Source organism: Pseudopipra pipra, chromosome 1 (genome assembly GCF_036250125.1).
Source record: "Pseudopipra pipra isolate bDixPip1 chromosome 1, bDixPip1.hap1, whole genome shotgun sequence".
NCBI classification, from domain to species: domain Eukaryota; kingdom Metazoa; phylum Chordata; class Aves; order Passeriformes; family Pipridae; genus Pseudopipra; species Pseudopipra pipra.
In genome coordinates, this window is record NC_087549.1 from 45,662,527 (window position 1) to 45,679,211 (window position 16,685).

Sequence of the window (16,685 nt, forward strand, 5' to 3'; positions counted from 1 at the left end):
TATTTGAAATCTGATTTCTTTTCAAGAAGGATAGGTTCCTAAATCCCATGGTGCCTTCTTAATATTAGAACATATACTATTTCTGTTGAAATCATAAAATCATAGAATTGTTTAGATCATAGAATTGTGTATTCATGGTGAACTCCTAGAGTTCCATAATCTTGTTTGGATAGCATTTTTTATAGCTGGCCCTGCTCTGGAACATTCCAAAGTCAGACATTTATGGGTAGAAGAGAGTTTGATGGTGTTCCAGTAACAATCAGGACAACCTTTAGACATAACCCTTATTTCACAGACTGAGCCACCTGCACGCTGTATTTTTGTGTTAACTTTGAAACCAGTAGACAATATATTTTAGGTAATGTGTCATTAAATGTAGTACTTTTTTGGATTAATAGTGTTATACCTTCCTCATTTTTATGTTAGGGTTGCCCCATTGATCTTAATTATGAAGTTAAGGTATACTAGGGTCAGATTGATTCTTGACATTGCACAATACTTAAAAAAGCCTTGTAACAGCAGATGAGGATTTCCATGCAAGTTCTTTCATGCACTGCTCTTTTATAGTAAGAGTGAGGCTAATGCAGCAACTTCCTGCAGTGATTCATGGGTGTGGTAACTGCCCCATGGGACTACTGCAAGTTGGCAGAGCAGAGCAGACTTGCTCCGCCACCATTGTCCACAGGGTATGATTTCCCCTGTGGAAATCCCCTCCTAAAAATGGAGCAACAAAACTGGCCATAAAGTGCAGCAAGGAGATAAAGTGGTGATGGGATGAATTTTTTGATTGTTGGACAGCTGCATTCATTGCTGTGTTTCAATGTGGATATGGGAAGTGTAAGTCAGGAGACTGGTGCTCTAGACATGGCACTGCCAACTGCATTCATCACACTTCTGAAGAGGCAGAGAAGAAAGCTTCAGTCCAGAGGTATTAAACAACCCCAGACCCAATGTCTAGATAAAATTAATGATCCAAAGTCATCAGCATGCTCTGGCTGTTCTGCACTGCCCCAGATATAGAAAGAAGATGTAAAACTGGTCTGATGGGTCAGACAAGCGCCATTTAAGGTTGATTTATATTTCTAAGGAAGCACAAGAGGAGCTGGAAAACCCAGCCCAGGCTATTCCTAATTCCCTCTCTAAGTCATGATAGTATTTAATTGCTAATGTTTCCAACCATACTGAAAAATGTAACAATATGGAAAACAGGCAAATTAAGAGATCTAGATTGTTCTATACCTTAGTCTGCTAGTATTGATTATACTTTATAAAGCACGTAATTAAGTTTCTGAGCACTGCAGTAAAATACACTGACAAGTTTTCAAATACTGATCAAAAAGCATGCATTAGAGTGACAAGATTATTCTTGGATTTTGAAGGAATTTGGCCATATAATTTCCTTCATATCAATAAAGAGAAGAATATACGACTTGCTAGAGAAGAATATACGACTTGCCTTTGGGAGCCAGTGCTCCATAAAAATCAATGGGAGATAAGTGTTTAACTGGCTTTGTGGATTCAGCTGGTGTGTAAATGACAGAAGTCTCTACCTCTTCTGTACTCCTTATTACTGGTGGAGGACAACACTGATTTCAGAATCTGTAAAATATCAAGGGGGCAAGAAGAAAACCTTCCCATCATCACATCATGGCTAGGCTTCGCGAACGAAGATTTGGGAAGGCTCTATCCACAATTGTTACAAGCACACTGGTGGCTAATAAGGCCACGAGACAGACATGTCCGATTGCAAAAGGCACAGCAGAAAGACTCCTTAGGTGGTATATTCTGCAAGACACGGTTCTTTCTGCGTTGCCTTTTCTCCTCAAGAGTGATCCTGCGTGCATTCTCAAAGGAAATGGCATCGTTATAGATGGTGTGTCTCCAGACCTCTCAGTTTGAGGCCAGGGGGCAAGAAGAAAACCTTCCCATACAGAGATTTCTGATATCCACAGCAGTAGGAGTATAATATCTTCTAAGTAGCGTAATGGGATTTTTGAAACAATTTATTCTGATATTCAAAAAGGACTGTGTGCTTTCAGCAGCAAAGCCTTCATCAGCTGATTCCTCAGGTCGTTCAAGGGAGCATATAGAAAATATGCACATTATGTGAAGCAGTGGTTTGAGGTGAAAGTAGATGTTCTGGACAATTGAAATCTTTTTTTTAAGTTTTCACACTTTAGAAAGGATTGATCTTCTCTCCCTGAAGTACCTCCAGCTCCTGTGGATTTCAGAATCTTTTAGATATACGATTGAGTTGCCTTTATTCTCCACAGATATATACAACTCTTCAACAACTTTATTAAAATGTTATTCACGTCAAAAGGGAGAAAAACCCTCCTGTTTTCTGTGTTCACCTCATTTCATACCTAGGAATTAGCAAACTGTGCTTACTAGGTTAGGAAAGACCTCATTAAGTCAAGCCACTGAAATATCTACAGTTTAACCTGTTACGGAAAAGGAGGACAAAATGCATTCACAAATATTACAACCATCCCATCAAAAAAGGTTGTCAGATAAACTGTCATAAATTAAAAGATAGTGAGGCTAAGTTTAAGAAAAAACTCCTGAGTAAAGGACCTGTTTCTTCCCTCCTTAACAATACCATAAATAAAAATAATCCTGAAAGTTTGTGGAATGACATCAATATGGGATAAGAAAAAATCAGATTAATAAAATGCACACTGCATCAGCTCAAACAAGAGATTCCAGATGGATTAGGAATAAAAGCATTTTTGAACAGACCTCACCCAGATTGCAGGAACGTTCCTGACACTGTATCCGTAACATGCTCTGCTGTCTTCGAAAGCCCTTGCAGTGCACTGCTGCTGTTCCAGATATGAGGACAGCATCCAGCATTTGGCTAGACCATCAGAGCAGAAGCCAGAACAGCTTCCTGCTGAGCAGATCCTGAATAAAATTATCCAGAGGACTTTGGTAAAAATTAGCGAGCTTCAGTAAAATCACTCAACAGACCTTGGTAAAAATTAATTGCATAGTCTAGCCTAAAGCACAAAGGAAAGCAGTATCTAATGAACAGAAGTTGAGTTTGGTTCCCTTTGGAAAGAACGAATTTTGATGATGGTCAAAAAAAAAAAAGGGAATTTATTTTGTTACTGATTCCAGCAGGAAGTGAAAGCAATCTTTCTTTTAACACTGTTTGTTGAGTCATACTGCTCTGAAATTCTCTTCTTTGTGTTTCTGGGAATTATATGCAGTGCCAAAGTACCTTCTTGTTTAAACAATGTTTTGGATTGCCAAAGTCGTGAGGAATGTGTGCCATGTCACATGGTTTCTGTAATTCTGTATAAAGAAGCAGATGAGGATGGTTTGATTCCTGTAGAAACCTCAGTTATATTGAAGGTTCCTTGTGTTTGGTAGCACGATAGTCAAAAGCTTCTGTATAATTCAACATCACTAGAATAATGGTTAATTTGAGAAAGTACAGGGATACAAATAGGAAACTGAAGAAATTAAATTCAGCTAGGCAGTGTAAGACTTTAGTGGGATTATGGAAAACACAAAACTATTCAGGCAGCAGGCTGGGTTGCCTAGAAATGGGGTAATCATTTAATGTAGTTTAAAAAAAGGTCATTTATCCTTCTGGGGCTTTATTGTTAACAGCTTGGTTATCTCTTCATTTTTTACCTTTATCAAAGTGCAGGTGAGCTCCACATAGTTTAACCAACTCTGTAAAATAGTATTGTTCTGTGCGGTAGATACTCACATTTCCATGGACAGGGATACATTTTTCAGAGAATTATAGCCTTTAGAGAGAGAAAAGACCTATTAGGTCATAAAATCTGTTCCTCTGCCAGCACAGGATTTGTTGTATCATCTATGTATATTCATTAGTGTTTTGTTCAAGCTGTTTTTCAGTAGATGCAAGGGGACTTCCAGTGCTGAACTCGGAAAACAGAAACATGGCTGAGTAGATCTCACCAGACAGTTGCCCCTTATACCCTCTCTACCTTTACAAGTGTTATAATTAAATAGAAAATTTCACTTTAAGAAATGCCTTTGTACTAGCCAAAGGTTTATTACTATTCCATCTTAATTTAAATTAATTATTTCTTCTCTTTCAGACAGCTTTTGTGTCTCCTATTCAGGTAGAACTGAGATTACTGAAATTTAGGAAAAGAAAATTATTCCTTTCTGAATTTTTCCATGTCTCTGAATATGGTGAGCAGGATGTAGGGGTTGACAGCTGAAAATTCTGAAGAAAAAACCATATATCAACGTGATGTAACATTTCACCTGTCTGTGTCTTATCTGAATTTCAGACAAATCTGCATTATGAAAATTTATCTCCACTTTTGAAGAGGCTTCAACCTGTCCTCTAAATCAAGTGAGAAATTTCGTATCATTAAAGTCAAGCCCAAATAAGGGCTCGAGGTCAAGCATGTATTAAACTGGTTTTAAATTTCTTTAATGAACTTGATAGTTCAAGAAAAATAGCAAGATATGTACAGTTTCTTGTTCTCATTCATAAATGTTTTTCAGTATAAAAACCTACTAATTTCACATAAATCCAAATTTCTTCCATGGAATTCAGCTCAGCTGTGCAAATATCAAAGGATTTATTAAGAAGCACATAATCATAAACTTTATCACACAAAATCACAAAAAATTTCATGTAATTTCATAGTAGACAAAAATCTTACTTTCTGGAACATGAACTCAACATTGTTTTTACTTTTTTGTAATTTTAAAAAAGGCTTTGTATGAATTCCCAAAGGTGTTTGTGGGATTACATTTTTATTGTTCCTACACTTTTGGAGGATGATAAAATTAATATGGTCTGACTGATCTAGGGATAACCAAAATCCCTGTGTCCACACTGTCCACTCAAGTCATCTTAGTGCTTTTACAGGGAGATAAAAGACATGGAAAAGTGTGAAGATAATTTCTTTGGCTTCTTGTTCACAGGATTAATTGCTTAGTTTTGTGAGCCAATTTGTTGTGTAGTTTGGCCACTTTGTGTTGACCAGTCCTGGTATTTTAGCACCTTTCTAAAAAAAACATGCATTAGGGCAATCCCCTGAAGGCTGTTGTTTTTTTTTTTTCTGATGAAAGAAAGCTAGAACTACTGCCATCATCTGCCACTCCACTTTGTCACTTGGCTTTGCAAAAAAAAAAACAAAAACAAAACCAACATTAGTAATGTCAACCTGACTTCACTAATACGGACATATTCAGCTGTTGAAGAATCTTTTTGGTGATGTTTGCCTGTGGCCATCTAGAATGACAAGCAGGAAAGAGACTTCCCCTGCATGTGGTCATGTGTAGGAGCATAGCGTACCTCAGGAGTCTGCCTAAACTTTCAGCAAGCTATTAAAAAAGTTGCAGCGTTTATGAAGCAGAGATGCTTCTAGATGGGATCATGTTGGTCAGTCTCACTGGTGCTGTAATCAACAAAATTGCTCAGCCTGGAGCTCCTTCAGTATAAACAGGAAGGTGAGACTGACAAGGTATTTTCAAAAACCTCTGCTATGACACATATATTCCTGGCTATTGAAAAATCAGATCTCTCAAACCTTTGGCTTCCTGCTTGTCTGTAATCCCCCAGGCTACCAAGGGCAGGTTTCCAGCCAAGGTGATGAAGATTGAAGGGGGTTGATTGTCTTCACAACAGCTGGTGGATAGACACTCTGCCGAGGCCTGCCTGTCACATTACTTTTATAGGTTCTGACAAAAGCATAGTCGAGTTTATGAAACAGATGATTCATCCTATGTATAGCTTTTTATGCGTCTGAGATCTATATACATATGTATTAAAAACATGGTGGGAACTGTTGCCGCAGAATGTGCCTGCATAGAGAGAGACTAATTCTGCTTGAAGAGGAGGACCCACAAAACTGAAGCAACACTCTGGCACACGGAAATGCTGAAATGCCATTCTAATGAGATAAGAAGCCATTTAAAATTTGTGCTCCACTGTATTTTCAACTGCATTATTTTCTATGCATCTAAAAATTTATTAGCAGTATAAGGGTTTGTCTAGAAGTAATGTGCATTTATTTGTACACTTTTTGTGGACAGAAACATGTTAAAAAGACTCGATAGTCTGTACTTTGGTTGAATGATGGTCATGTGGAATTTGCAATTGAATTGTAAGGACAGGAGGACAGGAAGAATACAAGTGACAAATACAAGAGCCTTTCTGCCAGCAGGGAAGAAGAGCTGTAATGAGCAAAACTCACAACTTGATCTAATTTAAAGCCAAACAGAGCTTCAAGAATGTGTGGGAATTAATCTTTTTATTTATCCAGAATGAAGGAAGAGAATTAAGGGTAAGTGGAATAGCACTGAAATGGACAGATTTGTATTCCCTCCTGAAAAACATTGCATCCAAGTGCCTGGCAGCTAAAGTTCATAAGTGCAGCAGCAGATTTTTAAGAAACTGTACAGACTTTCTGTTTGTTCATTTTTGATGGGGGATGGGAAAGAGGGTCTGGGTTTGACCAATAATGTGATCATTGTTGAAAATCTACAGCAGTACAAGAAATGAATGGCGAATATAGTCTAAAGAAAAAGGAATAAAAAAGTAAAAAAAAAAAGAAGAAAATAGTAATGAGTTTTTCTGACTTAGGCCCCAGCTAAGAAAAGTGCCTAATCAGAGAGCTAAGAATTTGCAGTGTTTGGCCTCTCAGCTTGAAGAGATGTGATCAGCATGCTAGCAGTTTCTGCTCGTCTGGGTTCCTACAGCTTCCAAACAGCCATATCAAAACTCCACTTGTCTACTCCAGCAATTCTGTTTAAGCCTAAATAAAATTAAATATATGAATGACTCATAGAAATAATTCCATGTTGGGAATCTCATAATGTCACTACTGTTGTTTGATATAAACCAGGTCACATAGCTGCACTTAGCTTGCACATAAACTTATTCCTATAGTTGCTGGCTTTTTGCACTCACATGTATTTTTATGTCCCCTTCCCCACAAGGTTTTTTCATCTTTCATTTTGGCAGGTTGCCAGTACAGTAGCCAGATCCCCTATTATATGCCAATTAATCCCTTCTTGATGAATTTGAGTCATTTCTGTTTTATTGTACACAATACGGAAATACATCACAGCAAAATGTAGTATAAATAGGGCATGGGTTAGTCAAATACAAAGCCTTTTTTGTCATCTACTACATGTGTATTTATAATTTCAAGTTAAAAAACCCAACATCCTGCTAGAGTAACCTTTCCCATTGTATTTGAAAAGCTTTTGAATTATTTTTTCCATCATAATGCTAACAGTGCAACAAGCCATGTTTTGTTTTAGAAACACAGATGAGACATAGAAATGAGATGCAGAGTTACTACACTGTGTAGCTCTTACGACTAGATATAATTGTGTAGTAGTAGCATAATAGGCTGCAATCACTTTAAAAAGGCAATTGTCTCCAAGGATGTTTCTGCACACCTGTGGCCTCTGCCCAGAGAAGAGCTCATATTAGCCAAACACCAGGACAGTTGCATGCTCTCATCAAGGCAGGGGCATGTTTGTGGAGCACAGTCAGAAGACATTTTAATTGTATGCCCATAGTGGGTTGTCAAATCTACCTCTGCTCAAAGCATATACTTAAATCCAGCTGACTTTACTGAGACTGCTCCTGTGAAGTAAACAGGGTGTTCAAGCACAGCTGAGCTACAGACTTGACTTTGGCCTCCTTGGAGCACAGTCCCCCACTATGACTAAACTGACAAATGATCCACAGTGTCTGAAAGAAAGAGATTTTGCCCTCTCTTTTATTTCCTTCCTTCAACTCCCCTTCCTGCCCCTTCACTAGATATTTACCCTCTCCACTTCATCTCATCAATTTCAGTGCTTGGCTGACCCCTAGGTCAACTCCGTCAGTTTGCTTTACCAACAGAAAAAGTCCATATTGACTTTTTTCCTAGGTTATGTTGTGCCATTTTATGTAGTTGAGGTGCTGTTTTGTGCTCCAACAATCACTGAAGCCAGTAAAAAATTAGTGGGTGGCCAGGAGCAGGAGGGGAGCAGATCTTGGAGGGAAGGTGAGGTCTTCACCCTCAGTGCAGCTGCTCTTAGTTCCATCAGGTTGCATTAGCCACTTTTTAAAAAGCAAAGTATTTTCTGAAATTGCAACATAGTGCCACCTCTTTAAACGCACTTGCATTCATAAGGTCATTGGCTGAACTTATCTTGTTGAGTCCCATTTCAGTTATAAAACCCTACAAAGGCATTTTATTGCATAATATTATTATGACGCCTAGATGCTTCGCTCAAAAGTAGAAAGGAATTAAAGCTCTGTAACACAGCAAAACTATGTAACAAATCAGAAGACATAAAATATTCAGACAGAAATGTCTGTATGTTTAAGAATAAGAAGGATTTAACTTTTAACCAACCTTAGAACACATCCTTGTATGTATCCTTTACTTGTTAATCTGATTTTGTTTAGTTCTAAAAAGGGGCTTTGCATGCTAATTCAGATTAATCAGGTCTGACTGCATGTAATTAAAAATTAGTAAGACAAAGGCAGACCGTAAATCAATTCTTAAAGAACATCTTCCTTCAAGTACAAAAGATTAGACTTTATGCATCAGTTGCTCTGAAAGGAAAAACAGTTATTATTGAAGAGCACACTAACATTTTATCATTAAAAAATGAAGCACGTATGCCTAACAAAATTAAATGATCCAGACAATAAAGCACATTTGCAGAGATCAAGAATGATAAAGCCAACAGTAGAGTAAAATCCAATGCAAAAAATGTTAAAGCCCATTACTGCAATGAGCTTCTGGCAAAGGACCTCTGTGCAATAGAGGTCATATAACATTTCAATGTTTGCACTGGATATAACTCAGGGAACTCATTCCAAGCCTACAGTGGAAAAAATATTGGCATTTTTTGTGTGGTTCATAAACAATGCAGCCTGCACCTTAAATTGGATGAAAATTAGGAAATTTTTCTTAATTACGTAACACTTTTTAAAAAATCTCTTTAATTAATTAATTGAATTTTTTAAATCCATTTTGAATTTATCTGAGAAGCTTTATTCACCCAATTTAGTTTACTGTAGTTGCATACTACTATCACAGCAAAATATCTCTTCCAAAGCTTCTTTTCAATTTCTTTACATTTATTTTTACAAAAGAGAACATTTGGAATTCTCACAAAAAAAAAAAATTAATTAAAATCTCTGTAAAACAAAGAACTTTGTTACAGGGACAATTACATGATGCAGAGCAGACACACAACGGTTTCTTTCACAGCTAAAGTCACGTCCTTGGTTATTTTATGTGAAAGGAGAAAAGGAAGGCTAAAATTCAACTCTCTATCCAGCAAACAGGCCTCATTCTGCCCTTTGCAAGTCCTATTTGTGTTACTAAAGGGCTTTCAAAGTAGTATTCAGCCTGCTCAAATATGCAAGTAAGTGTTGCCCTGCTCCTGCCATCTCTGGAAACATGTCAGCCCTGGCAGCGACTATTACAACTACAGTGAGGTTATGAACACAGTGGCAAGGGAAGTCCTCCTTTAGGACCTGAATATAAACCACTGTGGACATTATGGCCTACCTAGGATAATTGCCAGGACTGACGGACCTTGATGTGTTCGCTCACAGTGTTGCATCTCCAGGAAAAAAAGGATCTCTCTGGGGAAGGGTAGAGGACATGGCACTTGCCTCCAGCAGCTGGCACTGACTTACCACACCTGGAAAGGATGTTGCACGTCCACTCAAGGGGCCAATCATCCTTTGAGATCAATCATAGAGTGTAGGCTTTTTCCCATAATAGGTATTTACTGATATTAAAACTCCAGTGTTTTCACAAAAAATAGAATTCAATATATTGAAATCAGTTCTTCATGAGGCCATCCAGTCTCTGAAAGTCTTATTTACTTCTTTGGGTCACCATTTTATGACGAACACTGTCTTGTCCATATCACCATCCAATTATTAATGGCTGCTGTAAGCATTTGACTACCAAGGGATTTCAGAATACAACACTGTTACAGCTGCACATATATTAAATATACAGCTTAAATTTATCTCAGGATATGTAAGATATCCTCTGGGAAAGCTGCACAATGCAACAATGCTTTCTATTTTTGGCAATAATTAAACTATACTATGAAGAGTTATTAGACTTAATGACACTGTAAACCACAAAAGCAAAGTATCTAATGTCCCAATATGATGTTCTTAGTCCTGCCTCATACCTCATTCTTTTCAGCTCTACTGTAAATGAAAATTAGAGTTGATGGAAACTAAAAAGGTCTTTTTTATGCATGGACTAACATATTTAGCTCAGTGAGAAAATAAAAACTGTTTACCTTTTCTGCTTAAAAGTGTAAATTCTTCCTGCTGCATGAATTTGTAAAGTAAAATTGCTCAGTACTTATACATCTCTCATGCTTATCTTCTAAATCAACAGTGATAAAACCAGAATTTTGAAATTAATAGAGTATATAATTGGAAATTCTCTTTGTCACTTGCATTAATGCAGTGCAATGAAGTACAAAATATAAAAATATAAACTAGGATTCTGACAATAGTCACTTGGAAGATAAACTTATCATGGATTATATACCTTCTTTTAAGTAATGCATCACACATTTTTCGGAACCACTGTAGTTACTTCTCAAGGTGGTGTGAAAACTGAGCAATCTGAAGCATATTTATACAGATTAAGTGGTTTCTAATACTCCAAAGAGCACTTAATCTGCATGAATGTGCTTCGTGTTGCTATGTGCTTCTAAAGCCTGAACAACAAGCCTAACTGATTCTGAAAGTCTGCAGCACATTTGTATTTTGATAAGTCAAACAAAGGCGAAAATGGAAGAGATATGTTAATTGGCCCTGGCAAGCAAGACAAGCCCTGGCAATCAGCTCCAGCCTGAGCTTCTTATTCTCTAGCCATGTTCTTAAAATGTCTCACATTATACTAATAATGCAAGCTATTATGGTAATAGGGACTCAAAAATGTGATAATGTTGGAAATGATGTATCCTTGATAAAAATGTTCCATAATCACCATGACTAATGTTTATTAAAATGCTGCCCTAGAAACTGAAGTAAAGGCCAGCTGGTTTACCTTAAGGGTTCTGCTATGGCATTTTTCAAATACTCTGCGTTTATCACTTTTTCTAGCAGATCATCTAAATGAGAAAAAAGTACTAAAACACTTGGCAAAAAAGCCTTCAGATTCTGACACTTTCCTCTGGCAGAGCCAGGAGATGGTTATTCAATAGATATCTAACATATCTATAAGGTATGCTAAAAGTGAAATACACATAGACATGTGTCAGAAATACACATTTTTTCAAAATAAAACTGAGTGATTTTTATATCAGTTCCATATTTTATCCCATGTTGATTAAATAAGAGGAAGAAATTACACCAGAAGAATTAGCACATGACTGATTGTTCTTGCTGACTAACATGGGGGGACAGACTCAGTGGTGTGTTTTGCTGCAGATGTACTTCCTCTTCCAGTGTTTGAGTTGAGGACACAGAAACATCTTGTGATGAGCAGGAGGAAGACATTCTCCCATTTCCACACTCACCTGCGAGAAAAGAAGAAACTTGGTGGTAGGTAGGTTTTGAAGGCAGTGTCATATATAAAAATTATAAATCATGTAATTCATGCTGTTATGGAGGATAACTTTGAAAGACAGTCAGACTGAGGTGTACTGTCAGCAAGGTGTACTGTTTAAGTTTCATATAAAATACATACAAAGCATCAACACCATTTTTTTTGTTTTGTTTTATTCTATGCAAAGTAAAAGTGTGTGGGATCTTGTAGAACATGTAAGAAATATTCAGTACAAACCACTTTTCCAGTAACTGGGTCCCAGAGCTGTATAAATATCTCCAGAAAGCAGTGCCCAAGGCTTTAAGAGTATGTGAAATGAAAAGGATACATCTGTCAGCTGGTATGTAGCACAGGAGGCAAACTGCTGAGTGAATTGGCAAGGGAGAACAGAAGATGATAATGAAGACAACGCTAGAGTCACTGGAAGAGATGGAAGGTAACATTTGCTGGTCTTCAGTTCAGCATGGTTCACAGCACTGGATGATTTGGAATAGTTTATCGGTTCCTAAGACATAAAGGTACTTTCTTCACAGGTACTCATCCCAGATATCTTCTACTGACACCTGTCCTGAGAGACAGAAACAGTTTTCCAAGCTAATAAACAATTCACAAAGTGTTTGCCACAGAAGAGCAAGGAGCACTCAGGGTTCGTAAAGGGCTACAGCAATAGCTGTAGGGAGAAAGAAGTGAAGGAAAAATGATGAATAGCTCAGAATTGCCATTTCTTTTTCTTGTTTATGTTTTTTGTAAGTTTATTTACTGTAATCCTAATGCAGCATTCTAAGCTGACTCTAGCCTCGGGGGCGGGGGGGTAAGGGAAGTCTGCCATAATATCTTTGGAAGGGAAAGCTTCAAGTCAAGAAAAATACAGGCATATAAACAGATGCTTCAACCCAAACAGGTTACAATACTAAATTATTTACACAAATACATTTGTGCAGGTTATGCATTAATTTCAACTGTTTAGACACCCCCATAATTGAACTGGTCCTTTGTATGCAGAGGGACTGGGTCTTTTCTACCTTGACATCTTTAAATGTTAGAGGTAACAAAATCAGTGTAACATGTGAAGCGTGACATATACCAAACTGCTCCTTCCTCACATTTGTCACTTTACTGAAGCCATAAAACTTGGCCATGTAGCAGAGATGGAGGAATCAGTGGTGTTTGTTTGTTTTTTTTAAATACTAGGGTGGTAGTGTGGTTATTTTGGCATGAAGGTGGAGCAGAACAGACAAATCCCCATCCTTTTTGGTGCTCAGGAGTTGAATGTTAGCATCCGATTCAGAGGTACAAAAGAGTTTTCCCAGCCATTGTTAATACTGTCTTACTACTGTTGCTTGGATGTTTTAATATGCCTCTGTAGCATCCCAGAAATGTAAGTCTGCAGGAAAGCCAATTCGCAATAAAACCTTTGGCTTTTGAAAAAGCAAGCCTAAAAGGTCCACAGCCATAACACTGCATGTTATTTGCATGCTGTTGGATGGTTTCTTCTGCATTTTGCTACACACTGGTTCCAAAGGAAATTAGACCATATGGTAAGCAATTTGCCTGTGTGTGCAATTTAGCATCTTTGCCCCAACAGGTGTGGGTATCACAGCAGGAGTGGATTAACAGGATTTTTTGTCACTCAGTTGTTTGCCTGCTGTGAAAGGGCACCCTCCCTCACCACCAGTCTTTATCTCTCCATCCACTGGACAGCTGAAGTGCTAAGTACAACATGTTGCCTGATGCTTGTCCATCTCTGCTTTGCCACTGCTGGGTTACTTCTTGAACTGATCCTTTCAGACAGCTGTTTTCAGTCTACTCATTATCCCTGTCATTCCTGCCTTCAAAATGTACCATGTTACTGAGCCACAACTTCTGGAGGACCATCACTTCAGCTCCACTAACACATCCCACCTCCACAAGCCTCTGGACCTGCCACCCTGCCCTGCAGGTGCGCAAACACCATGATTCTCCTTGTAGCAGGTTGTCAGGGCCAAGGGTTCTACCAGGTCCCAGCGCATTCTTGAACTTTCTTTTTGGGAGCTTAAGATCAGCGGGGGATACAGGGACCAGAAGGTCCTTGTGTAGCAAGAAAGGATTTCACTGTCACCTCTCTTTGTGTGTATTTCTCTCTCTCTTAGTACTGGGAAGAAATCATTGCCTAAAAGATGTTCAAAACAACAAGAGCAATAAGCTTTTTCAAGTTCACTACTATTTTCATATCATACTTTTTTAGATCTGAACTTCCCCAAATTCCCCCTTTCTTCTCCCTCTACCTTGTCTTTCTGGCTGCAGCTTTGCCAAGCTAATGAATCCAACATAAGCAGGCAAAGCAACACAGTAATCCAACCAAGACAAAATAGTCATAAATTATTAGAGGCAGCTCCAAATTCAATCTGCTGTTGTCTTGGCGACTGACTGGGAAGCACCAATAATTTTCTTGTTTCTTCTCAGGCTGCAAGATGTCAGGCACAATTGTCTGTCTTCCCTCTCCCCCTTCCCCATTCTTCCTTTTCCAGTCCTTGATGTTACCTCCTTCTCTCAACTTGTTTTCTAATGATATAGCTTTGGAATTAAGCAATCCTTCAACTTTCAGTACTAGCTGCTACTGCATCTTTTTTTTCATCATTTTATTATTTTTTAAGAAAAGCTCAGAGGCACTGGACCATTAGTCCTGTGAAAAGTTCCCTTCTCCCTGCAGTTCTTGCATTTCCTTTTTACATGCTGCCATGCAGCCCTATGTGACATTAACTCAGTCCAGGAGCCAATATGCCACTTTGTCACCCTTCTGCTTTGTATTCCTTTGACTCCTTTCTGTGAAGCAGGCTAGTATTTCTGCAGCTGATCTCTGACTCAGAGCAAACAAATAACGAAGCTGACCTCATCCCAGAAAACAAAGCAGTCTTTTACCTGGACACATGGTAGCAAAGGGGCTCAGGACTCCATTTCACCTTGGCACTGCTCCTTTGCTCTCTTTTTTATTGTCACACATTCTCTGCAAAGAAGAAAACTTCTAATATATACTTTTTTTAATCCAAAGTTAAAATTTTTGTGACTTTTGTTCTCTACTCTTAAAGTTTTGGGGTTTTTTAATGTTTCCATGTTGCCTGCAGAACACGCAGAAGCAGGGCACTTTATACCTCCTTCAGTTGTAAGAGCAATGGTGGACATTAATATAACACATATTTACCTAAACTAAATCAGTACTTTGTCCGTCGTCAAGAAGGAGTATAGAAATTTGCCTAGACAAAGCATATATGAAGTATGAAAACCTACAAATAGAGAATGTGTGCATATCAACGCCACAATATGTTAGAGTAACGAGTTTATAAAAGCAAAAAGATATGTTATGCCTATCAACCTACCTAGCCACATTTGCTTCTTTTCAAAATTTCCTCCTGTAAAGCTGAAAGCACTTTACAGCAGTATTAACACACACTATATTTAGGAATTAGCTGCACGTGGGGTGTAACATGCCTACAAGGCAACATTTCTAAAGTTTAACACTTAGAAGGCACAAGGTTCTTTATAAAAGACGGCTGTGGGGGGGATGTTTGGTTCAAATTGTACATTGCAGGAAGATCTCAGTCCCATTTGTTAGAAATATCAAAAAAAATAAAAAAAATCACTCTAATGTCCCTATTACTAACCGTTGATTGTAGCAGAGGTGGGGTTATTTTCACCTACAGTTATATAGATGTCTCTTATCTGGTTTGGTTTTAATTTCCTAAACAGGAACATGGGAGTAAATTTCTTGAATGTTTGCAGTTAGGATTTTAAAATTTCCAATTCTGATAAACAGTTGTACTGTTATAGATGGCACAATGATTACTCTCATTAAACAAAGAGAAATTATGAAGATGGCTAGAATTCAATTCGGCAGAGTAAATACTTGTAATACAGCTATATGTAGAATAAATTCTTCTTAAAATTTTTTCTAAAATATGTGTTTGCCTGAACACATATCAAATTTACATTTGAGATCAGAGAAAGACCCAAGAAAATTATGCCAGTCATATTCTTGGCAGTCATCAATAGGGTAATGCTGTCAAATACGGTATAAATTTCCTCAACACATTGTACATTCTGTTTCTCTTGCCTCATTCACAGTCACACAAACAGGAGTAAGTGGAGGCTGGTGACAGCTTGGTCACCAGACAGGACCAACAGGTGGCCCTTAAACACCCAACAACACTGAGTGTGTCAGAGACCACATCAAACAGACCACAACAGAGGGGTCACCTCCACCAGAAAGAAACAAATGCAGGAGAGAACTCCTTCAGCTAGTATAATACACCAAGGAGACATATAACAGCAGCAATAATCCCATGGTCTTCGTGACCATAGCATGAAACACATTTGCGAGCAGAGGATCCAAAAAGAGGCTGTAAAAATGACAAAGAAGGGAAAAAAGCCAAGGAGCAGCATCCAAAAAATGAAAGAAGGGAAAAAATAGGTAGAGAATCAAGAAGATATTTGATGTCATGGCATCAAAAAATAATGCCACCCCCTGGTAATAGCCATTCACTCAGCAACAGTGGGATTTAGGATGGTTTTGGGAGTTTTCACTACCTTCTTTTCCTACTGCTCTTTTTTCCCCACCACACCTTCACTTCTCCAGGCACTGTTGCTTCTTGGAACCTGGACAGAGGAATTGCTCACACTTGAAAACTGAACCAGTATAAATAAAAGTGAAAAGAAGGGCTGTTGTGGAAGGAAATAAATTAAAAGGTGAGGAATGCTCAAAACAGCACTACTATTGGAATGTGAACTTTGCCATTCTGTCTTGTGTGACTTCACAGTTATATCTCCTTCCATACCACTATGCTCTGCTCTAATCCCTTGCAAAGCTGAAAGAATAGGTGTAATCAAATGACTTGTCCTTCTTGCCTGCCTGGGACCCCTGTGCCCTCAGATGATGGCAAGTTGGGCTCCTCAGGGAGCCTGGAGAGACAGATACCCACCACTTAGGCATCTGAGACTGACTCTGCTGGTTGCTTCCCCTCAGTCAGAAATCTGATTCAAAAGCACAAGCTAGAAAGGTCGATGGAATAGCCTGACATTCCCCTCTACACAGCCACACTGCTTCAAAAGCAGAGATGAAAGGCAGCCTCAACTTCCTGATCCTCTCCCCAGGGTGACTTA

At 38.3% G+C, this 16,685-nt stretch overlaps 1 long non-coding RNA gene across 1 annotated transcript; it reads right to left on the reverse strand.

The window, feature by feature from the left end:
• Window positions 1-11,410: 11,410 nt before the first annotated feature.
• On the reverse strand, window positions 11,411-16,257 carry LOC135417276 (uncharacterized). Its single transcript, XR_010431987.1, has 3 exons — window positions 16,113-16,257; window positions 14,451-14,535; window positions 11,411-12,120 (listed from the first exon to the last, which is right to left on the reverse strand). It is a non-coding gene; the product is annotated as an uncharacterized LOC135417276 (long non-coding RNA).
• Between the last annotated feature and the right edge of the window lie 428 nt (window positions 16,258-16,685).